This window comes from Liolophura sinensis, chromosome 6, assembly GCF_032854445.1.
Source record: "Liolophura sinensis isolate JHLJ2023 chromosome 6, CUHK_Ljap_v2, whole genome shotgun sequence".
NCBI lineage: Eukaryota > Metazoa > Mollusca > Polyplacophora > Chitonida > Chitonidae > Liolophura > Liolophura sinensis.
This window is the reverse complement of record NC_088300.1, coordinates 32,767,884-32,793,370: the sequence shown is the minus strand read 5'-3', so window position 1 is coordinate 32,793,370 and position 25,487 is coordinate 32,767,884. Positions and strand designations below refer to the sequence as shown.

At 39.6% G+C, this 25,487-nt stretch overlaps 1 protein-coding gene across 1 annotated transcript in view; it reads left to right on the top strand.

Annotated features, from left to right (window-relative positions):
* LOC135467109 (thyrotropin receptor-like) overlaps nt 1–25,487 on the top strand; it is a 108,400-nt gene that overhangs the window by 71,624 nt on the left and 11,289 nt on the right. The window lies entirely within an intron of this gene.

The window sequence follows — 25,487 nt, the reverse complement described above, 5'->3', positions numbered from 1 at the left end:
TGAAAAAGAAAGATAACGGTAATTTTGTACATAAGAAGATTACACATAACCTTATCATTCTATAAAGCTGATATTATCAGACTCTTTATGATTTGTGTGCGAATATCATTATGGCAATGGGCTTTGTTTTTGTTCAGAAATAGTTTAATCAGTTCCGATATTGTTCCCAGTTGTGCTCAGGTGTTTTACTTTACCTTTATTGCCTCTGCCTAGGCAATGCACTCTCGACACACACACGCTCACAATCGTTAGATTTACAAGTTCATGAATGTAATAACTATACGATGGACAGAGGGGAGCGCAGTATGCAGACCTTTGCACAGTAGTTTCGCGAACTAACCTGCCACAAGAAAATTTAATCATGACTTACTTTCAATTATAACGACATGAGGCGCGACTTGAGCCATGGTTGTTTAATAAGAACCCAAGCTAGGAGTTAATCAATGTATAAAGCTGAAGTCACAAGTGTAACAAAGCTGTACCTAACTGGCCACAGGAGTTGACAACGTCTTCGCGTGTTGTTCCAGATAGTGGGACAAATTTATTCATCTTTTACTTTATTTGCTTAACGTTACACCGTTCTTTTGAATAGTTCAATCAGAAGACAAAAATCCGATCGCGCTTCCACTCCATTCTTAGTTGTGACTTATTGATTTAAAATTTGAAACTACACTTAGCATAATGTTTCTGTTTCTAGTTTTAAAACTAAAGGTTAAAAAATTAGAATGTATATCAAGTTTCAAATCTTGACTTAATATTAGATTGATTGCTTGTATCGCTATACGCAAAAATCCTTTCGTATCACGTTATGAAATACATGAAAGAGTCGATTTCTGTTGACATTAAATTACCTATCACCTAGCTCGCCGTCTCCCTGAGGCACAAATGACACCTGCTGGCTTCATGAACTTCTTGTGTTCACAAACGTTCAGTTCCTCAACTTTCTTCATAGTTCGTCTACTCAAAATAATTCTTCGATAAACTTTATAGACGCCTGTAACATTGAACAAAACATGTTTTACCTTTAACAATAAAAGAGGTAAAACTTGAAACTTCCAAAACTATCAACACCAGGGGTCTGACAAACGTGTTTACATGAAACTCTGCGAGAGCGGAAGATATTATCAACATGGCACTTTTCTTGACAATGACAATTCGATTAAATCAATATATTCTAAAAATTAGCCGATTTCTTCTTTTTTTCTTGAACTGCTTTTGTGTTGATAATTTAAATGATTTTCTTGCGACAGAGCATTGTTATTCAGGACTGACAGAAAATACGCTTAAAATTTAACTTGCAGTAAAAAAAAGAGTGATCTTCGGTTGTTAACCTTGCATCAATAGGGTCTACTCAGTGATGTCGGCCCAGAAAGACGCCTATCCCAGGCAGTTCATTTGTCGGGCATAGTAAAAACGTTAGAGCGTCACGTTTAAAGGCACTGAACGATTGATATCTCTACGGCGCAGCTCTCTACAGGCACCTCCATCACTGAAGAGTTCTCCGCACGACTGAGACATGATCAATGTGCTAGGAGTGTATAAGGTGTGGGCCTGTCTGTCTTGGTGGTATTGACAGATGGAAAATGCATGCCAACCCAGTCTAACCAATCTGTTTGTAGGGTGATAAACCGACAAGGCGAACCCTATGACTGCCTATGTTTTAACCTGTAATGTTAAATATAACACAGTCTGATAGATGTGCTCATTATTAGCAGACATTCTGAAACACTCATTGAACTAATATATTATGTTCACGTACTTTAAGGATTTGTACTTTTGTCAGAAAAAGATTTTTTAACTTAAATACTATGAATTTAAATTTAGGCGCACATAAACGAAGTCCCATATATAAAAGTATGATTATGCATTGATATTTATTTAAAAAAAAACATTGAACCAGGAAGTTAAACGAGGTAATAAATTATTAAACCAATCGCCATGATAAAGATAACCTTCCCAATATGTTTTCTTATTACAAATCACAAAAAAACATGATAAGAAAAAATGCAGCGATGTTGCCGTTTGCATTTTATTGCATGCATCTAACGAATACAAGCAATCCGTAGCGCCGAAACGAAAGCCATTATTAATGTATCGTACGTGCAATGCTGAAAGTTTTATATGGAACAAAATTGCTGCCATGCCCTCATTTATTTATGCCGGTGTTCTGTTGACATGTGCCTTGAAATATTTATTCTGTTGAACCAAAATTAGGGGGGGAGCCTTCAGCATAAACTGTCAAGTCGTTTGCCGTAACAGAAACAGTAAACACTTGGGGTTGTGTCTTGATCTGCTTTTAAAGAGGTGATGGCATGCTGTCTGTGGCAGATCCGTTCCCTGGACGGCTTTCCGGTATGCATAACCGAGGCTGGAAACTGGTATGTCCCTACACGGATTTGGAGCGTCGTTTATTTGTACGGTCAACACAATGCTGTTCCTCCGTCTTTGCTCGGTAATTTTTTTGTCATAAATAACCCACCGGTATCAATCTGGTTCAGTCTGGAACCAGAGCGTCCAGAATTGCCATTGTCTGGGTGAGAGTGAGACCAAAGGGGGTAATATACTACAGGCGATAATGAGAATACGGCTCATAACCGTCCCTGTGTCAATTGGCTAATTAGGAGCATTGCTTAGCGCTTCTGTGAATGGTCCAACAGACAGGTTCTACGTTAGCTGAGTGATGATGTATTAGACTTATTCTCTTGACAACAAAGTTGGCCGATGTTTCGTACAAAAGCAAGGAGAGAATATACGCACCATTGGTAATGAGCAAGCAGATGTTAGCTTGTAAATCCTGCTACCGTGTTTGTTCCATAATAGACAGAATATATTACGTATGGCAATCGCTCTCATGTGAAATGCCTACGTAACATATCGAACAAAGCTGTGTGGGCAACGTTTCTGTAACCGTCTACATAGATATACGGATACTAATGCCATAAAGATCGGGTGCATGGGGCGTCCACATATGGAAGTGTGATTTGTTCCTTATTCGTACTGTCTGTCATTTATTTGCGACTCATCTCACACGATACTGGAATGAGACGTTAATTTTAATTTAGTAGCTATTCTGTACGTAGTAAGAAGTTCACGTAAGGAGAATCTAAAACTATGTGTTTGTTATTTTGCAAAATGTGCGAAAATGGTGCGGTGTGTTGCACTGTGTTTATTAATATAGCATTTTCCTTGTATTGCCACAAGGGTTTCCGTATTAGCTGTGCTCTCTGGTCTCGGCCCATACCACTTTCACCACGGCCAAGACGACAGCAACTCAGTCAATATAGCTTGGCCAATAAAAACTCGTCCAATACAACTTGGCCACTACAGTTTTGCTCAGGAGTTCCGCATTGTCAGGCCGCATTGAATAATGCTGGTAATTATATTATGGTAATGACATATTACCACAGTTAATTAATTCCAATGTGGATAGTATGCCTAATAGGCCTTCATAAGGTTAAGTCGTACACAGTCTTCTCCACTAACATAGAGAGACAGAGAGATAATTGTGATATGTATAAATAAGAATAAAACTTGGTCCGTGTGACTTTTAGATAGTCCTTCTCAGTCTGTGGCTTACATACGGGCATTCTCTAAACACACAATAATCAGACACCAGCCATAGCCTACTGTAAGGAAATTACTTATTGCTGAAGTTGGATTCATGTTTGTCTGTATGATATATATAATGTAAAGATTAAACTATACGATCCAATGCTAAAAGTATTTACAAGACCCTAATTTTGATATAAATTAGAATGACACATTGCTGTGGTTAGTCAATAATCCCCAAATCATGGAATGATGAAAAGTAAGATAACTTTTGGAGCTAAATAGGCAAGCACTTGTCATGTTAAGGCGCCGGTACTTTCACAAGACGTTCGACACTGGAGTGGTACGCAGGGCTGTGGAAAATTGCGAATTTTCGCGCCATTGCCGTACCATATGCAAATTCTGCAAATATCCTATTAAATACCAATGTGTGTCACTATACCTCCGGAGCACAGAACGATATTCTCGTTATTAGTGATTACATTTCCTGGATATTGTTCGAAACTTAAACTGGTCTTCACCAATTTTCAGCACTAAAATATGTGATTTGTTCAGAGAATGTAATTCCTAATAACTATAATGCTGTTCCTTAAAATCACTTTCTAAATGGCATCTACCAATCTAGCTCTGGGAACACGCTGTTCTTTGAAAAATCAGTTTGGGCAAACAAAGCTTTCTGGGAGCAAAGGAAACATTTTTGACGCTTCTGATCGAAACGTCTGGTCGCACTGACTCCTTACTTTTAGGAAATAAGACGGTCAGTCCCAAGTAAGTATTACGCTCGTACGAACGAAGCTTGGCTCAATTAATATACATCAAGAAAATCATACTGGTGCACAAGCAATGACTTTTGCTTCCTTTGTGGTTGTAAAACTTATAATGGCATGGTTTTACTTTGATCTTGACATCTGGTGTTTTAGTAAGGTTACTTGCCGGGTGGCTAATTGAAGTAAACTATACACCCAGCAGGTATCCATTGGGTTATTGTTTCTTGTTCAGCCTGATGTATTAGACGAAGATGGGCTTAGCGTGGCAATGCACTAGATACGTGTTGAAATACTGCTTTAGCACCACGTTCCTTCCGGATATTCTGGCCCCCATAGATGAAGGGTTGGGAAAACTTAATACACATGTCAACTCAAAACTTTTGCAGTGTTTTATCATATTGCAAAGAAATTTATTTTTTATTGATTTTTCCAAAGTTATATGTCATATGAAACAAAAAAAAATTAGAAATGGAACTACTATTTTTTATCTTCCAAAAAGGGAAGGCAGGATTGAAAATATTGAGCTTTTTATGTGTTAGTCTGGACTGCATAAATGTACACAAAGAAATGACCCCGTGGGTACTATTCGAATACCAGGGATAAGAAGAAGTAAATACTTCTCTCCCAATGGCCTGTATCTCGTCTTAATGGAATTCACGTCAAACATATTGACAGTAGCTATGAGGATTAAGCTCTTCCCAAATTACTTTTTGGCTCGAACAGGCCATGCTGATTACCGAGAAAGATGTGGATTAGAAGGAAGTGGTATTTTCGAGTGCACTGCAAAAATGTCTGGAAAACTTACCCAAGGCCATCTGAACGTTGATGGCTATCATAAATGACAAATGAGTCTCAACGCGAAGTCTAAACTCATTGTTCAGTGGTTCAGACGCTGAGGTCAGAAAAGTGGGATAAAGTCGGCTGGGCGGTTACATAATATCCAACCAGAGGTGTTCCCATGTCGACCGTTAAAAGGGAGATCTATTGTGAGTGTCACGTGATAAAAACTAAATGTCGTCTGCTGGTGACGCTCTTCACTGTGGTCAGCACGCATCTCTTTTACACAGCTGCACGTTTAAATAACTCCCAAAGCTGTCGTCCATGTAAAGATATCCCTCTAATGACATCATAAAGTTAACTTGAAACACCTTTCAGCTAATCTATAAACTGTTTTATTCTTACACACTTTTATTTACATATTTGTTTATGGTCGATGTTTAAGGTTTATCTGGCAAACTTCCTATCTTGAAGCTGCAGCAAAACTAACGACAGCTGGATTTGTGTTTACTACCTCAATGGTCAGGTGCCGATCGGTTATTGGCGAGGCCAAGGCTTTCGGCTAATTTGGACCCTTTAAATCTTGAAGACTAACCCATTTTAGTAACTTCAATACAGGTTTGATAAAATATCTGGTATTTCGATCTTGAAGACTCCAACATGACACCCGCGACCAGTTACACGCATCGCAATAACAGTTGGTGTGAGGTCATCGTAACCATTATCACGAGACACGGATACCGGCTGTCTGAGAACTTATACCTCAGATATTTACCACAGCACATGCGCTTCTGATTTGGCCTTCAAGTTTTATGTGTCTCAACCCTTATTTCTTCTTTGCGTTTTAAATAACGACTAGGCGATTGAAAGCACAATTAGGAGCATAATTTGCGCTAAAAAAACTTTAATAGCTGGTGGCACAGAATGCTATTCCGTTATTTTGCTAGTCGATGTGTGATTCTTCATCTGTATCATAGAGCAGTATGGTTTAAACTGAAAATAAGCAAAATTGCCAGATGGACTAAAACATCTTACTTTGGAAAAGTTTCATGGACTATGGTTACAGATATGTGAGGAGTAAAAAAAAAATAATCACCGTCTGCCCCCCCTCCCCCACCCCAATAGCCTCTCGTAATTTACTAAATCCGCTGTCTAGCTTATAAAAACAGAGGAAATTTGCTAGACTCGTACGAATTACGTGATAATGTGAGGAAAAGTGTGTCAGGCTAAATGTGTGAGAGTGGTGTATGAATTTGCTTGATTATGCTTAAGATTAGACTTAGTTGAAGGGATTAAGAATTTGGGATCGAAATCGTGCATGTGGTCTCAGTTGTTAAGTAATCGGATCATCTGGGGCATCACCAATGCTTGTATGGTTTCGCCGATATACAACATCTTGTGGATGCGACAAAGGTTCCTGGGTCAGATCCTTAAATGTCTCGTATCTGACATTCCCTTGCTGCCTGTATCTGGTTAAAGGATCAACCACCAGATAACCCCAGAGAATTCCAGTACGGCCCTGAAACTAGATCTGTGTAACATTGCACAGAACGGAAGTTTCTCTTTGTGGTAAGAACAAGCTTCCCGTCTTTTGTTACTATAGAGGAAGACAGGAATGGTTCGGATTGGGGTGAATAAGTAACCACTGACCGGGGATATTTTAAGAACTCTGTTGCAGCTTAAAAGTATCCAATGGCGATATTAAGAATTCTATTGCAACTTAAAGGTATCCGATGCTCACTGATTAATCTGCGGAATACAGTCATTTACCAGAACAGATTGTGCAGACAACATGTTTTGAATTTTGGTATAAAGCTAAGGATATATAAGCCCTTGATATCATATGACATTAATGGTTGTGCCTGTGTGTGTGTTTACGTTTGTCCTGGTTGTCTACGTGGTCGTCATTTTACCCGTTCATTGTTCTTTTATAATTTGGTTGAGACCCATTCGTCTCGAAATAGGGTGGTCACAAAGAGGTGGTGGTGATAAAACACGGTGGCACCATGCCAATTATTCTGCAAAGTCCTCAGTAGTCAATGCCTTTTTATTCTTCAAATCAGTTCAGTGCGCAGTAGAGGTGAGAGAACCAGCCATAAGCAGCTGTAGATTTAGTTTAACTAAGTTAAACTGGATCTCCATTTAGCTTAAAGACTAAGATTATTTGGCTTGAGGTTCAATAATGACTTCGCTGCGCACAGTCTTTCTCGCTAAATCAAAAGCTCTAACCTTGGTTGTTCATTGCCTGGAATTAGCAGATTTTAGGTTGTATGTAACATATAGATATGTATAGATATATATACAATATGATTTGATAGCGTTAATTTCCTAAAATATCAGCGTTATTTTACAGCAGGTTAGTATTTTAATATTACCATTTACTGACATGAAATCAATAAAAATAAGTTATGTTATTGTTTTAAATTGACAACAACAATCAAATTGTTTTAAATTAAAAGAATTCCGTCAAATTTTATCACCTTTGAAAAACTTTAATATTAACTGAATGAAGGTTCAAGACTTCCAGACGTTCATAGCGCCATAAGGCAGCAGATACAGCCCTGACAGCAACATGAAAATTATTAATTCTTTTTCCTGATTATCGGTGCGCCTGGTACACATGTACAACTACGCCTGAAGTACACTAGTGATTAGATTTCTGCATTTGATAAGCTGGCACTACTGACGGTCCGCTCACAAGATCACTTGCTATCATGTGGGGCTATCCCATAATCCCCCACGGCGCCATAGCCTCGCCCTCAACACATTCCTTATCACATGCAACAAACCCTTCAGAATTAAGTATGTGGTCTAGCCTTTAGTCTTCGAACGTTTTACTTAAATTGCCTCCCTAAGTACGTCTAATCTGTTATGATTGGATGAACACTGCTGGGAAGCTTTCAGTCACGAGTATCTCGTGGTCCGGAATCCCTGATTGTATACTGTTAGAAGTTTGATGAATTAAATTATAAATGAACGAGTACTGATTATATGCAGGATATCGTCAGGCACTTGCGATCTGAAATGGTATCAAGTTGCTTTGGTATAACAACTTATTTATTTCTTCGGGGACGACGTTTAGGTTAGATTCTACCACTGTTTCCAAATTATACATTTATTTATTTCATTGGTGGTGTCCGTCATACTCAAGAATATTTCACGTATACGGCGGAGGCCAGCACTATGGTGGGAGGAAACCGTGCACAGCTCGGAGAAAACCCACGACCATCCGTAAGTTGTTGACAGGCCTTTCTACGTAGGGCGGAGAGGAAGCAAGGATAAGCTGAACTTGAGCTCACACCGACCGCCTTGATGAAAGGGTTCTGGGTCATTGAGGATGACCTCCCATAATCCATTATGTCTACCTTTATTTTACAACAACAGCCAAATCCATAATGCCAGTTTAAGCTGGCATCCACATGCTGATCTTACCACAAATATCAGATGAAGTAGTCGATTTATATGAGCATACCTTAAACAAATACGTCATGACAAACTGACAATGACAATTTTACAGTGTATGCGTGTGTTGTGAACGAGGCGATTACTTAGCCGGAACCCTTATAACTTTCGAACCAATCTAAAAGCTGTTGAAATCCTCCGCACAATATCAGACATGACCAATAATCGATAGTCCACTAATATTCGCCTTCGCAGAAAAGAAGTGTATAATCAAGACCTGGTGTTATACATATTTATGGCGGCATATGTTAGAGTAGTGCCGACATCGACATGCCTGACAGCCTTAAATACCTACTTGACACTGACACAAGGTGTTGTGGAATGGACCTTTTATTCGATCCAATACCCACCCTCGGCGTCATTTAGGCCTCGTCTCTCACCCCCGCTAGGCATTGATCCGTACACTTTGTCCCATCACACGAGGGTTCCAATCTGTGATTCACAGCCTGTTCCTGTCTCATTAGACTCTCCGCTTTGAGAACACTTTTTCCATGAAAGCCGCGCAAAGGAGCCGATTACCTTTGAGCTGAGACAATCGGGATTTTCATCTGTCTGACTATGTGAACCATTCTATATATGAATAGGGCAAATGTAGAAAGCATATTTCTGTAATGAAACTAAGCATAAATGTTAATATTTAGAACGACAATAGAGAAAGTATATTCAAAAGACAATTCCAAAAATGACATCCAATCTCTAAAATCGATTCCCTGTTTTTGTCAGCCAAATATTTTGTTGCCTCTTTCTGCGTAAATGCCAGCTTTTGAAGACTTCCTTTAATGATGAAACACTGTAACAAAGCTACGTCCTGCACAAAAGTAATACCGTGTACCAGTAGCAAAAATACTCATGCAACTTTCTTTATTGGTTAGTTACATTCTGTTATTCCCAATGTTAAAACTTGCGGATATTTCCGCATCATACCGGGTAGTGGATGTACAAATGTACACATATCTTTTTGGAGAACAGCATGATGCATAGTTTGGTGTTAGGCTATTTATCGCATTCCCCGGGCTATACAGCTTGATACATGGGTAGTCCGCAAAATGCATGTAACAGAATGGTGAGCAGGACTATATTACCAAAGACTTGTGACAGGCTGGATGTTTCCCAATACGAGTGCTTTGACTGTAATTGCATTAGAAGGTGTCGTACGACAACCCGTTCTTGTGGTCCAGCAGTATATACTTCGTTGTTACTGGATGGATTGAGAACTGTTGTCACAGTGTGTAGGCATTGCTTTATTCCAACAAGTGATAAATATCCCTGATACTGAAGACAAATTGGCCCCAACTAGATTCGAACTTTAATTGTTTATATGATACGATAGTAAGAGAGGGTTTTTAATGCTATTACATGGTTCGCGCTAATTACCTGGCTGTATAATATTTGGTGGCTCTTTTGTTTATGATTTTCTTATCATTTGCACATGGTCAAGGGAGCAAAGCGTTGAAGTATATACTGCAGAGAAGAGAAAGGAATTAAAATTAACATGGATTGTTCCAAATGAAACAATCTCTCTCTAAGGGAACTATCGCAAAGAGCTCCAGATTTTGGGCAGATAAAATATTTGTGAGGTCTAAGGCGGAACAGATCGTCTTCCGGCTAGGGATCCTATATTTATCGTGTTCAACGTGATCGCCACGTTGAATATATGAACAGGTGCAATCAAAGCGCCGCTGAGATAAAGACTCCGATTTACAGATGAGTCCATCCTAATTTTCTACTGTATTTACTTCCTTGTTTCTTTAGTGGTTTGTGTTGAACTCTTTTTTTGGAAATTGGTCTTGCAATTATTCACCTGCAATGCCCATTTTGATTGACGTCTGGTACACGAATGTGGTTTCGACGTATGGATTCTAAGTCATGTTAGACTGAAGAGCCCGAAAAAAGGGCACTTTTTAGTTTTACATATACAAAAATATTTCTACTGCCTACGTCAGCACAGAAGTATGTGCACATTTTATTCTCAACATGAAGAACAAAACCACAGGGACGATGGCAGCGTGATAGTTGTTAAATGAACCTCACGTAAAGCGGTGAAATTTGACCTCTTGTTTTTTCTAATTGTCCATTCAAATGCTTAAATAGCATTAGCCTACACAACCCCTAGCAGCATGTCTTAAGTAGAACTAGGTAACGAAAAATGCAGCGATGTTAATTTTAATTTATTCGACGTAATCGGTCTAGAATTACTCAAAATGTTATGTCACAGCTCATAAACATTCGCAATAAAACATTGCAAAGGGCCAGGCCTCGGAGACTCGTATTCTGCCAGCAGAATCCTGATATGCGTAGCTATATATATATATACAGAGTAAAACCAGAGAAGACTTCGAAAGACGTGTATATATAAGACACGTTCCATGTCACCCTAAACCCTAAGGTATAGATCTGAAAAGCCCCAGTCCATATCTATTTCTCGATCAGTCGATTTGCTAATCAATCTGTAAAAAGCAGACCTTTCTTTCACTTGGACTTGGTCAAATTTCCAGGACTAACATAAGTTGGCTTCTATCCGAGCCGAGATAGATGAGTCTGTCTTATCCCTGTACAAGCTGTGAGGTATTGACGGACATCTGCCGGTGCCAAATAGCTTTTACTTTTAATTGGTAGCTTATTACCAGTCATCATTTTAGCAGACAGAGTTTAGCTGCAGAATAAGCTGAACAGGATTCAAACTGTTGCAGTTTGCGATATTATGTTGTTGCAATTTGTACAAGTTTGTTGTTGCAGATTGCAGTATAACCTGAGAATGTATTGTTTAGAAAGGTATATACCTCAACAAGATGGATGTGAATTTATAGCATACATCATAATTCATCAGTTACATGTCAAACATTCGTGGATTAACCTGGGCATTACGGTGTCCTCCATGCAGAAACTCATTGCGAAAAATTCTTGACTACAACCTGAAATAAAAATCACATAAATACAATGTGTATATATTTCATGGATATTTAAACCCAAATAAACTCAATAAGTGAAAAGTATTTGAGTATGGTCTTGAGTAATAATGAAACAAATTAATAAAATAAATACTTCATGGGCATTTAGACCCATAAAAATTGACAAGAATTTTTTTTTCAGGGGATTTTTAAAATTTAGAAACTTGAATTGTTTTACTACTGAAATCAAATTTGCTGATTGGATATATTGTCCGTGCACAGATTTAAGTTAGTAATTGGAGCAGACTATGCATTGATTATGCATTTTGTTACCACTGAAAATGGATCCAAAAATACGTTTGGGCGACATACAGTACTACAGGAGACGAAAGTGACACACATTTCAGTGCACAATTTAGCTGGAGGAAAGCCAAAATGCTGCTGTATCGTTGTGGAATGACTGATTAACATGTCCGACATGTGTACCATAGGAGTAACACTGGTATCAGACCACTACCATAACCATTAATCTTAATCTAATTCTGATCAGCACTGACTTTAACAACATGGTAATTTCTGTCCCTAGAGAATGTCGGAGTAGACCATATATCCACTGTAGCTCGGCGAACGTCTTCTGGTGCCTCTTAACTACCGCTGTACAAGTTTACGATGTATCACTGGGGGATTGGTCCTAAGCCGTGAGTTTTCATAAAGGTGCGTGTCGGGCGAAACCAAAAAGCCCCATTGTTAAGTTTCTTGTAATACAACGTTGCTTTTGTTGTTCATAAAAAGACCATCTGTAAGGGTACCACTATCGGAGAGTAAATATGAGCAACAACTGGCTTCTTCAACTCTCAGTTCAACGATAGACCTTACACAAGATCAAACAAAGAAACATGAAGACGCTTGAATAAGATAGTCCACGGAAATATAAAATCCACAGTTAAGACGAATTCCTCAATCTAAGGATGACAACCCAATAAGTGGTTTATTCCCCAACTGCCTGTGAATGTGTAACTTCTCAAGGCGGACGGGTTGACAGTAGCGTCCGTGATGTCGAGTTGTCGATGTATGTTTCCTCGGAAATATACACAAAGTAATTGGGATGAAGTGTACGTAATGGTACACAGAAACAATGAGCGATACAAGCTCCAAAATAACGTCTTCCAAAAATAGAAAGAGAAGAAACACATCAAATCCTTTAAAGTGAATGGCAACAAATGTGACTGGACTAAAATCAGTAAATAACTGTGAGCTTCACAACTCCGTCGCTCATATTTATAGACTAAAGTAAAAGAAAATTCTGGATGGTTTGAGCGTAAACATGTTTACAACACCGATACCTATTTCCAGAATGTATACTCTATGTACTACGACACTAAACTAAACACCGAAGCCTCGAGAACGTTGAACTCAATTACAGTGCAGGCTATAACGTAAACAAATCGGAAAATGTAGGTAAGACAATGACTCATGAAGAAATAAAAAATATATACAATACAATGTTTAAAGACGGGATTCGTAACACCATCGAAAAGCATTTTGTTAGTTTGGACATATGCTACATGATTTTGGGTATTGCTTTTTTTTTTCATTATCCCCCGTTTTTTTTATTTAAGCTCTACCTGAAGAAACAGCTCGACTTGGTGATGACCCAACTTGAGCTATTAATACACATCAGAATTTACTTAACGGCGATTCTTATACAAATTGCATGCAGATTATGGGAATATTGTTCATTTAAGAAATGTTCAGCTTAAGCTTACAAGATAACTCGACACGCCAAAATCTATGACCCACCGTAAATTTATTCAATTCAGATCTGTGAAGCACAGTCAGACCAAATGTATGAGGCACAGTCACGCCAAATCTACGAGGCACAGTCACGTCATTTCTGTTACGCACCGTGAGTGTATTCACATCACATCTGTGGTGTAGAGTCACACCAACCTGTGGCGTACAGTCACGTCAAATGGCGCATGCATGTTCTAAGTGGCCGTTACTTCAGTTGGTCGTAAGTCTGCCAGACCGTGGCTGTAAGTCTGCTTGTCAGTGGCCGTAAGTCTGTTTGGCAGTGGTGGGAAGTCTGCTTGACACTGGCCGTTAGTCTTTGCAGTTGTCGCAATAACAATAAATTCGCTTGACAGTGACAAACATGCATCTGCTTGGCAGTGGCAATAGCTTGGTTGGAAGTGGACGTATCTCGCGTGGCAGTGACCTTTAAAGACCGTTTGGTCGACCGCTTTGATGAAATGTCTATTTGAAGGCAAAAAGGTTGCCATTCCTTCCTCTCTGCATGTGGGTACATATTGTCGCCGGTTAACCAGCTTCTGAGACGCCAGAAAGATCGCCAGACGCTAGAGAAAGCACCAGACACCGGAAGGAATGTTGTCTGTCTTATTACGGCCTCATGAATTAACCGTTATAGCAGTTTTGCCGAGTTTCTCTCTATTGGGTGTAATTATTCATGCTCTCCAATCAAAAGTAAGGGTAAAATATTCCACAGGACTGTTATCGGAACTACAGTTAACGTTTCCATATAACCAAATTGACTCGCCAGACTCGCCAAAGCTGAACGGAAACCCCCATCGTATTGTACTTTATTCTATTAAAGAGCCCGCCAGTGTAACGTCTGTGCCCTAGCTTACAACCCGTAGGTCTTCAATTCACGACGCCCCGATTGCTCCAGGTGTGCAGCACTGCAGTTTGGGGAATTGCCCTCTGACTTTGTAGTTTGATTAAGATCGGATCAGTAGCGATCTGGTTTCTGTAAACATTTTTACTGGCCCTATTAAGCCGGGCGGGAGAGCAATGAAATAGAGTATGTCCACAACTGTTTCAACCGGTGTACGTGTGTGGTGTACCATATCGGTACGGCGGTGCAAGAGTCGGTTGTGGGTAGCTCATAAAGCTGGGATTAGCAAGAAGGTATTACTGCTACACGATACAGTACCAGAGTCATTATCGCTGTTCCTTACTTGCGCAGTAAATCAAACCGGTGTACATTAGGCTCAGAGCTTCTGTATATGGTGATTTTATCTGTGGACTTGAGGATGCGATGGTACAAACCACATTTGAGATAGGGCGCAATGGGAATTGATGGGAATCAAGTCTAGATACGGACATTGGACCGTGTAGTTTCGTACATCTGTTCGCCACAATTGGTTACATAGGGTTCTTTGAAAAAAGTGTGCGGCATACGCCCAGTGCACATGTTGCACATTATTATTAACAAAGATGAGGTGAAAACAGATAATTTAGGCGCCAATATGTTCTTTAGATGAGGCGAAAGAAAATTGACGCCATATTTTATCTAAATCATGTAAACATGTGTTGTAAATCCCCAGTGTAGAGTGAGTGAGTGAGTTCTTTAGGTTTAACGTCGTACTTAACAATTTTCCAGTCACATAACAACGAAGGAATCCTTAAGTTGTATGTAATGTGCCTCCTTGTTGCAGGATGTATTTCCACTACTCTTTTATCTAGTGCTGCTTCACTGAGACCACATACCGAAGAAAAGTAAGCGGCCCCGCCCGAGCTATTATACTGATACTGGTCAATCAGTCGTTGTATTATCCTCTTAATGAGTCAACCAGTCGTTGCACTGTCCTCATGATGCTGAACGTCATGCGAGGTAGTTACAACTTCCTCTTTTTTAAGGCCTTAGGTGTAACCAGGCCCAGGATTAACCCTGAATCCGCCGTCCCCCGAAGAGGACGCTGTACAAACCGTGCTGTCGGGACCAGTCCGCCAGTGTAGAGAGTAGCGGGCTAATATGATATTTGACCTTTCGGAGTAAACGTCGAATTTAAGAAATCCAACAAATGACGACAACAATCACAACTCTACGACATCTCGATCAATTAAGGACCATAAGTAGGAAGGTTTGTCCCCAGACTGCGGATGGTCGTGGGTTCCAACCATAATTTTTCTCCCACCATAATGCTGTCCGCCGTCGTATATATTCTTAACATATTCTTGAGTACGGCGAAAAACACCAATCAAATAAATTAATCAATTACGCACCACGCTTTATGTATTTCTCGATCATAGATGAGGTACATCGGCGCGATGAGTAATGGAAGTGGTCTTGCACGTCAGGCATTAGGACTGTCAAAGATTGGACAAATGTCTTCTGGAATTCCGAAATAGCGTGCTTTGTACAAATGGTGGTGGAAGCTGGGAGAAACTGGTGGATTCTCAGTCGTGATGTTTACATTATTTTGGTCAATCACGATTTTCAGTGAAAGAGGAGATAAACAAAGCCTGCGTACATCCTTGTATGCAGATTTATTGAGCTGTTTGGACTTTTGTCCGCTCACATCGCGCGAATCGGTATTGGTCTGAGAACGGTCTGTGTTTTGAGGAAACATGCTCCGATAAGGCGGCTATCTCCACGAAACAAAGTCTAGTCACGTCAGTTCCCGCCACGTAGACAACCAATTGTTGAAAATATTAAGTTCAGACCTTTCTATACCCCTGGGATCAATAACTGTTTTATACACGCCAGAGCCAGCAATCTAGGTGAGCGCAGGGAAACCTCCATTGCTCAGCTGTTTGTGGATTGTTCCTTGCTGGACTCTCAGTCAGGACGTGTCTCAGTCTCGCGGTGTTTCATGAGTTTGGCGACTCGTGTTTTAGTACGCCTCTTGAGGAGGAATAACTGCTGTCGCCTTGATTGTGTTCCTATTCACATGAAAATATTGACAAATTCAATTCTTAATTTGTTCAAACCTATTGCGGGAAGCAAACTAGCCTTTACGGCGTTTGCACTATAATAGTTATCATCTGTTGTATACCCTGGAGAACAAGGGTTCGTATCAGATGTCTGTACATTTGCTTTCTTTAGACTCGGACTAGTCTCACATGATTAGGACTGGGTGAATATGAGAACAGAAGGCGATTAAACAATACAGTCTATTCTCCTGCCTTCCGGCAAACTGCACAGCATATTAAAAATTGCAATGAAATAAAGTGAGTATAAAGGCCATTGTGATATATTAGAGCAAACAGTACGTTCTGGAGTCCTCCAGCCATGCGCTTTTTCGGAAGCCGTCTCCTAGCGTCGCTGCAGCCAGGAATGATGTACTCTCTTCCGTGATTCCCAGATTCGCTGGGGTCACAATTTCCGATTCTCGATGGTCAGCTTGGATAAATTGGGTATTTCATCCGACTCCCTTGAGGGTAATACCGGTGTTTCCCTGCAGTCGGGGTAACTGAGGGTTCAAATCTCGCACACCTACGACCCAGTCGCCCAGACATCCAGTCGATGAGAAAATTAAGGTCCCTATTGCTGTTGGACAAAGTTAATAATTTCATTTCCACCCAGAACTATTCCCTTTGCTGCTGAAATCTTTTGTAGTGCAACTCAACAAATCCACAGAGTTCTAATATTCCAATTCTACATGCTGTGGAAGGCTCGTATGACCTGTTTTGCCAACAATGTAGAGTTTAAATTGGTGATTTATGAGTGCCCAATTACACGGTTGAGTTGATTAGATTATCCGAATACGACAGCGGCTGGTAGCTTTAAGTACATCAGAGTAAAATTAATTTACTTTTTTGTTAAAAAGTTTGGCTGGAGTAATAAACAACTACTTTAAAATTGTCCTGGTCTTGTATCCGAAATTACAATACATGGTTTAAATAGATTTAACACAAGAATTGATGGGCTGTACTTTCAATCCGTCGTGATTAAAACTGATATTTGTTAAGTAAAAAAGCCACTGGTGCTTAAACCATACTACAGATTCTTTCCTTGAGATATAGTTAATCCAAAGAAACAAAAGATTTTCCTACATTCTTTCAGATTTGATTCCACAAAGTTTTCTTTGATCTTTGTGTTGTTCTTTTTGGATTCTCCCAACGCGCTGCTTGGTATAGAGACTACTTAGATTTATAGTCATAGTACAGTCGAGACTCGCACGCAGTGAAGTGGCACGTCTAGGGACACGGTGTGTGTACTGTACAGATGTGATTAAAGCACTCTGTCAGGCTACGAGTTCACCGAACTCGCCTCTGAGGAATCGGCAAAAGCTGCTGAGAAGGCCTTGGAGGCATTTCTTTCGCCTGTCAACGACAGCTGTGGTTCAGTGTGTTACACAAACACCTCGATCAGATGCGGAATAATGTATCATAGCGGTTCGGCCGCTTATTCGCCTTTACCGTAAACACATCCGCGGGGCGATTCAGTTCCTGGTTACCGTGTACATGGGTTAGTACAAACCGTTACTTTGAACATCCACCATGCGTCTGTTTACTGTATATATATTTAATGGTTTAAGACTGATCCAGGAGTTTTAAATTTTCTTAAGTCTTAACCCTCTCACAACTGAGGTGGTCGTAAATAGGAATTGTAGGTATTTTGACATCCCTGAATTTGGAACGACCAATTCCATCGACGTAAGTTTGTGACAAAACCCATCATTATTATCACGAAAGTTTTAGTCAGCGTTACATAACACATTAGTAATAGTACAACACGCTGTTATAAAAAGCGTTTTTTTTTTTGGGATCGTTTACAAACGAGCTGCTTTTGAGTTTGGATGGATCACGGGAAGTTCAGTCTACGTGAATCGTACTAGCTTTAGCAATTGCCTGCGTAATCAAAACGGTTTTTTTTTCTCTTAACACTAACCATGACATATACATCACAATGCAAGTATCATGTCTCCGTGTAAAGTATACTGTGCCCACTCCAACAAATCACGCAAAGCGATACATGATTTAATATTTCGATTTTATTTAAACCAGTGTCTAACATGGTTTAAATAATACCGAAATACTGAACCAAGTCGCACCCTATTTAAACCATGTCCCAAAATGAAATAAACAAAATCTATATATTAAATCATGTTTCGCCTTATTTGAGTCATTTTAGAAAATTTTTGAATAGAACTGAAATACTGAAGCATGTATGTGTTGCACGCAGCCGTTATGCGTCCACGTCTTCTATCCAGACTACATTTCCATTCAGGTAAAGTATAGATTAATTTGCATACTGACTCCAAGATTGTTTCATCCTCTCTACTGAAGCCTAAATCGCGTGCAATCTATAAACTAACTACAAATCGCTTGTTACAGACGTCTAGATGTAAGCTCCTGAAAACTACGCCAGTCTGTAAAGACCTCTACGGTCGTGTCATGCTCAGATGTTTGCGGCGTCACCTGAAGAAAAGCCAAGGGCAGATTTACGCCAGATCCCTTAGATTGCCGTAACGGAACTCGGAGAGCGGGTTTAAGTCCCAGATGTATAATTCCATGATGTGGACAAAAGCTCGTTTAAAGGCCGGAACGAAACATATTACTCGTTGCAAAGACACATGGGTTAGGACACAGCCTGGGAAATTAACCAGTGCACATCCGTTTTACAGATACAAGGCTATGGCTTGTTGTCGTGACGAAGTATTGCTGACAGCAGGCAGTCCTTAGCTAATTCGGATTGATGACCTTTGCCCTGACGGCCTCAGACACAAACTCGTGGGATTTGATTCGTCCTTAAAGTCAACCCTTCGCAGTAGTCGTAAATTTCAAACGTGGAAAAAAACGAGCATCTGGAAAAGTTTTTCGATGTCTACCGCAATCATGCCATTAAATTTGATTCGAGACGAGCACCTGGAATCGTATGTTTGTGTTATCAGCCCTCACACGTCCCCCCTGTCAGATGTATGTGACACCAGGGGGTAATACAAACCCTCTCGCTATCAGTTCAATCAGCTCCTGAAATACCGTGCAGGATATCTAACTTTCTTAAACATTTTGAACAATCGTGTCAAAATCCTCTGGCGAACACAGAAATACCTCATTCGGAGGTTTTCTCGTTATTTCGAACAACAGTGACATTGGGAGTGCAATATATCTCATTACACCAGTGATATATGTCGTCCTAGTGAGGAAAGGATAAGAACACTGTATTTGTACAATCCTACGTATACATATTTAAGATGAATCCGTATAAGGCTTTGAGTGTATATGCCGCATTAAATCATTGTTTATTTCGCGTATGTTTCTTGGCAATAAGCATGGATCATGAAATTGCATGCATATTTTCTTTTCTGTATCACCTTCAACAACCTCTGCAAAATTTAACTTATTATGTCATTTCCTACATCGTTTAAGCAACTGAGACTGTCTAATAATTTTTGTCAGAAGCCTTATTGCATACAGAAGTTTACAGTCTTCACAACATGTAGTTGTGAATTTAAAAACAAAAAAACCCTTTATGATTTAATATTAACTATTGATATTCATTTTGTGTCTGCAAAGTACATGTAACCATACAGGCAATGAATAATGTTGGTAGCTATGCAACAGCAGACAAGAGATAAGCGGATTGGGCAAACTATGCAGCTATTTTTGATATCTACGTGTTGGCCCTATATCTTAGATCATATGTATGCTTAACCGAGTAAATTTGTTCAGTTGAGATAACAGGTGTACCTTGTTAACGATGTTTGCAAGGTCTATGTACTAGGCTTTATAGCCAAGTATAGCCAGTGCTTATAGATGGCTAGATCAAGCAATATAAGGGTAGCAGTTTTGTAGCTGTGGGCGAACTGGTTTCAGTAGATGTGTTTGTAAAATGCTTTTGTGTTTTCATGAGCAAGATGCACTTAGTCTTTCATGATGTTCTGGCCAGTGAGATAAAATAAATGAGCGTTATATTATCTAATAACGCGTTATAATCATATAGCCATGAATGAATACAACAGTAGTTCATTGCCTCTGTACAGTCTTCTACATCGCTTCCCAAGCCCCACCCACCCATAAAGAATCCCAGGTTGTTTCTGAAAAGAAATTGTTAACGTAACATATGTGTATCTCGCGTGGCTAATGAGTTGTCATTTGTTTAGCAAATCTGAATGACGCCACATAACAGTTAAACAAGGGCGTGCCTTCTAATAGGTAGGGGTCCCAGCCACACGCCCGCGGCTGCGTATGGGCTATCGAGAAGAGCTGTTGCGGAGTGCGGATCCCCCATGGCAAACTGACAGAACACGAAACACCATTGCACGGTTGGAAACATTTTGCTAAAGGTGATTGTCTTCAGCTCAGATAATATGATTTCACGTGTCAGTATAACCTTGGCAGACGCCATGCAGATCTGAACACGATGAAAGATGACTGGACACGTCAGCGAGTTTATTGTGTAATACATTTGCATGTAAAGGATACTCCCCATCATATATAATATCACAAAACATATCCGAGAAGCAATCGCCACATCCAACGCGCTGCTAAAGCGTTGAGTCCAAATTTATGGAAGCCACAATAGCCACCCAACTATACACATACAACGATCAAGTCATTGCGATTATGTATATATGAATCACGTCTATGCACGAAGGTCTGTATCACCTCCTTGTGTTAAGTCATACCCCTGATTTCAGTTCATTTCTTAACCCAAACCAAGAGTTCAAATCCATTTGATAACACCTACCTTAACCCAAAAGCTTTGATACCCCATGCCTCTATCTCAAAATCATTCGATAACACATACCTCTATCTCAAAATCATTGGATAACCCATACCTCTATCTCAAAATCATTCGATAACCCATACTTCTATCTCAAAATTATTTGATGACCCGTACCTCTATCTCAAAATCATTCGATAACCCATACTTCTATCTCAAAATTATTTGATGACCCATACCTCTATCTCAAAATCATTCGATAACCCATACCTCTATCTCAGTTCAAATCCATTTGATAACACCTACCTCTATCTCAAAATCATTCGATAGTCCACACTTCTAGTGCAAACCTATTCGTTTATCAATTCATCTATCTAAACTGAATGTGTATTCCTAGCCCGTAACTTTATTGAGACATAAAGACATTTTGGACAAAATAACGAAATGCTGTCATTGTTTTTAAACATAGCTGGATAAGTGCATATATTCCAAGATTTCTTCCCATCCCTATATATGGTGACCGGACCATAGATCTAACTGAATATTATCTAAGGTAATGCAACATGTACACAATGGCTTAATTTATTTTAATGACTATTGTCACACACCATTGTCGGTCTTGAATATCAATTTGTGGGAGCCTCCGTGGCCGAGGTGCTGAACGTGTCAGCGCGTTGGAATGACCCTGGAGCCTCTCACCAATTCTGTCGTTGTGAGTTCAAGTGCAGGTCATTCTGGCTTTCTTCCCGGTCGTGCGTGGGGTCTCTCAGCAACTTGCGGATGGTTATGGGTTTACTCCCACTATAATGCTGGCCGCAGTGGTATAAGTGAAATTTTCTTGAGTACAATGTAAAACACCAATCAAAGTAATAAATAAATCATTTTGTCTCTGTATACTGAGCACTGGAATTAAGATGCTTGTGACAGGATTGTAAATGCGAGAAATAATAAAAATAACCAAACAAGTCATAACAATTAATAATTATACGTATAAGCGTCAAGTCCGACATTCCTATACCATTCGTAGTCCGTAAAAGGCGTTCCAAGTCGATAATATCAAGATCCATTTCCACAACAACGTTTCACACTAACTCCCGAAGACAAAGGTATGTAAGAAATTATACAAATAAGAAATAAAGCCGGTAACACACAAGAGAGAAGCGATCATCAGTTTTCAATGATGCCGGGCAGATAATGAATATTCCAGGCATGGATTTCATATCAAAGTTCAAATTCGTAGTCCGTGAATGAGTTCTATGTCAAATAACAGCTAAACAAGCATTTCAGTCGCGCTTTAATTGCAACTGTTCATAAAGGCATCATGCTGATGTAATTAGCATGGCTACCTTTACGGCCCCTAGCCCCAGGTTAAGCGGTATTAGATACAGTTTGAAAATGACGAGCGTTACAGACCCTAACCGATCAGATTATGATTCAAAAGTAACGGACGATTACGTCTTTCCCGTTAGTATGTAAAGATCTCATGCTACAAGAGGCACCATATATAACATGTTGTTTCTTATTCAGATTGTCATTAAGCTGTAATAGAAACACTGAACATAGAAATAGAAATGAATCCAATATATGTTTGCACAAATACATGAAATGCTAACAGGGGACATTGCTCCAGACTGCTGATCGTTTGCTGTTGCACAGGGTTGTTTTTCAATTCTCAGATTGGCAGTAATAATTTCCTACTCTTGGGTCTGGTGAACCGAATATCAATACACATGGCAATATAAAAAAGAGGACCCCATTCTGCAGACATACGACAACGAAGAATAATTACGTGTATGTATATGCCGTGTCTTCTTGTTTTTAGCGTGACCCCACCTGGATTTAATCCCAAGTCTTCCGACTTAGAGTCGAATGCTCTCACTATTAGGCAATCCAAGCAGTCTCAGTTTGTAGGGCGTCACTTACTTAGCGTTATTAAAAATGATGTGTTGTCATCGCATTATAATCGCATTAAAACAAGGCAAAGGGCAAACCTCTGGTGTGTTTAGTCCACCAGCAGCTCACACAACGACTCAGTACCAAGGTAGAAAGGTACTGGAGTAACCATGTGAAATGGTTCATCATATGGGTAACGACAGCTTTACTCTGCTTAACTCGTGAGCAGAAACAGTTTAATCCGTAATGCACAAACATGGAAACTGTTTTCCATTGAAGTTACATGGTAGAGAAGAACCGCTTGGCGAAGCGCATGTCTCAGGACTCAGGTGTTACGTAGTAATGGAAAATCTCGGGTCTCAGCTCATGACAGTATGATATTTCCTTGTGGGCAAGAGGACGAGTTATAACAGAAGGCGAATGTTGCTACAAAATTAAGAAAAACTCATGCAGCCAGCTATAAATGTCTACCTTTCTTGTTTGTTTGTTCTGTCGACATTTAGTAAGGTGGACACTCCGATTTTAGTTGTTAGAAAAGTCAAAAGGAAAGTCGAAAATTGAGAGAAAATATAACTAAGCAATATATTGCCAAATTTAGTCTTTAGATTTTCGGTTGAACTGATGGAAATCTATTAACCATTGCAAATTTCCAACGCGGAAAGTTATGTGGAGATTATTTTTGCATTTTATTTTTAAAGCATTTAACACAACTTCCTGTATTTAAAAGACTTGCATGTTTTCGAAATTACCTGCAGTCGTATTGGCGTTATGAACTGTTGGGTGATAAATACAAAACCATATCAGTCAGAAAATGACTTATTTGGCGGGTAAAACAAACGATGAAGGTAGAACAGCTGTAGAGTTCCCAGCTGAACAGACGTACTTCAGTTCTTGTCCCTTGCAAACTGGAACTTAATAGAAGCTCAGTGCAGCCAGAGTGGTAGCTCTGATGGAAAGATCAATGATTATGGAAATATCTGTAAAACGCTAAGTTGAAAAAGCTTCCTTGGAACAACAACGAAAAGTAATCAATAGTGAAAGCCAAACACGGTGTGGATTGTCACGCGAATGATCATAATACGGGCAATCAATGTCCATTTGGGCAGGGTGAACCCTGTCAGGGAATATCCGACATGTAGGCTATGTTTCCTCATGGTGCAACAACAGCTCTCTACCGGGATCACCTTTGTTTGATGTTTGGATTACAACGGTAAAGAGGTTACATAATAAGGCGTCGAGCGTGACGGGAAAAGAGTTACGTTTTGTGAATTATGTCATGGAGGTTTTATAAAAATCAATACTTCCTCTGTCAAGGAATTGTTACACAAAGAAGTAATGGAGAAAAGTTAAAGCAGGTCACAAAACCTGAAAACAAAGATAATACAATGCAATATTATGCAATTAATTTTTTCTTCGAGGTGATCGTTTTGAAAATAAGGCCATGACCAAGGTCGATTGTGAGGTAATACCGTCAAAAGGACCGAGTTTTACTGTTTTGTCAAGTAGAATGATTTCTCAGTTATCTAAAGATAGTTATTGTTGGCGCTGTGAGTTCAAGTCTAGCACATGCTGGCTCCCTCTCCGGCCAAACGTGGGAAGGTCTTTAAGCAACCTGCGGATGGTCGTGTGTTTCCCCCAGGCTCTGCCCGGTTTTCACCCACCATAATGCTGTCGTATAAGTGAAATATTCTTGAGTACGGCGTAAAACACCAATCAAATGAAATGAAATGAAAATGATAGTTATTGTTGGAAATACAAGTACATTTGCCTTCCAGTAGCTGTAAAAATCTCGCACATGGTTGGACAAAAACTTTTTGATTACATTTCTATTTTGGGAAACTTTTTTTGTCGATGTTCGTATGTGGTCATTGGTCTTCTCATAACATTTGCCCTTACAAGTTTGGCTTTCTGTCCGTTTGGCACATTGCCTATCCATTTGTACGTCTTCTACCAGTGACCATCGAGACCAGCAATTCGCTGTAATGAGATAATGCTTCGTGTCCAACCTTCTCTCTGATAATGACCAAGTCGTATACTTCACCACATTCATCTGTCTTCTACATTTATGTGAAGCCTGCACACAAAGTGCAATGTATGAAATAAACTTAGTTGATCGACCGATTTTAGTTCCTTCATTTGGACGTCTTTTGTTTAGCTCTTCAAGATAAGTTTTCTGAAATTTTGAAGGGCCGCATTTAACAACATAAGACTTGCACTTGCCCTAATTTGCCACTATTTGCCACTAGCTTTTACATGGACAGTTTATCGTCTTTCACACTGACGTTCCTGCAGTGGTTTTACTGTCCACGCTGTAGCGTTTTATATTAAGTAAGACACAACCCTATTGCTGATGTGAACTGAAAGATTGATTTCATTTATTGATTGACAGTGCCTTTTACACTTATTGGCAATAATACCCAACATTCTAACCGTCTTCTAAAAACAAACGACAGTGTATTGTGGTGACGCCAAACAATGCGATAATCGTCCTCTTGTGACTAGGGAAAAGTTCTTCAAAAGTGTATTAAAGTTCTCGTACTCTTTTGAACAGTTGGGGCCAGACTTCTTCGCTCTCTGAGTTTCTGGCCCCGTCGTACAATAGTAAGTTATTGTACGACAAATTTCAGCCAAAATAACAGAATGGAAAATATCAAATTTAATAACCGACATTTTGACTTAAGTCTAATATTGCTTCGTGATCCCGGGGTCTGTTGCTTATTTTGTGATTAATGACAT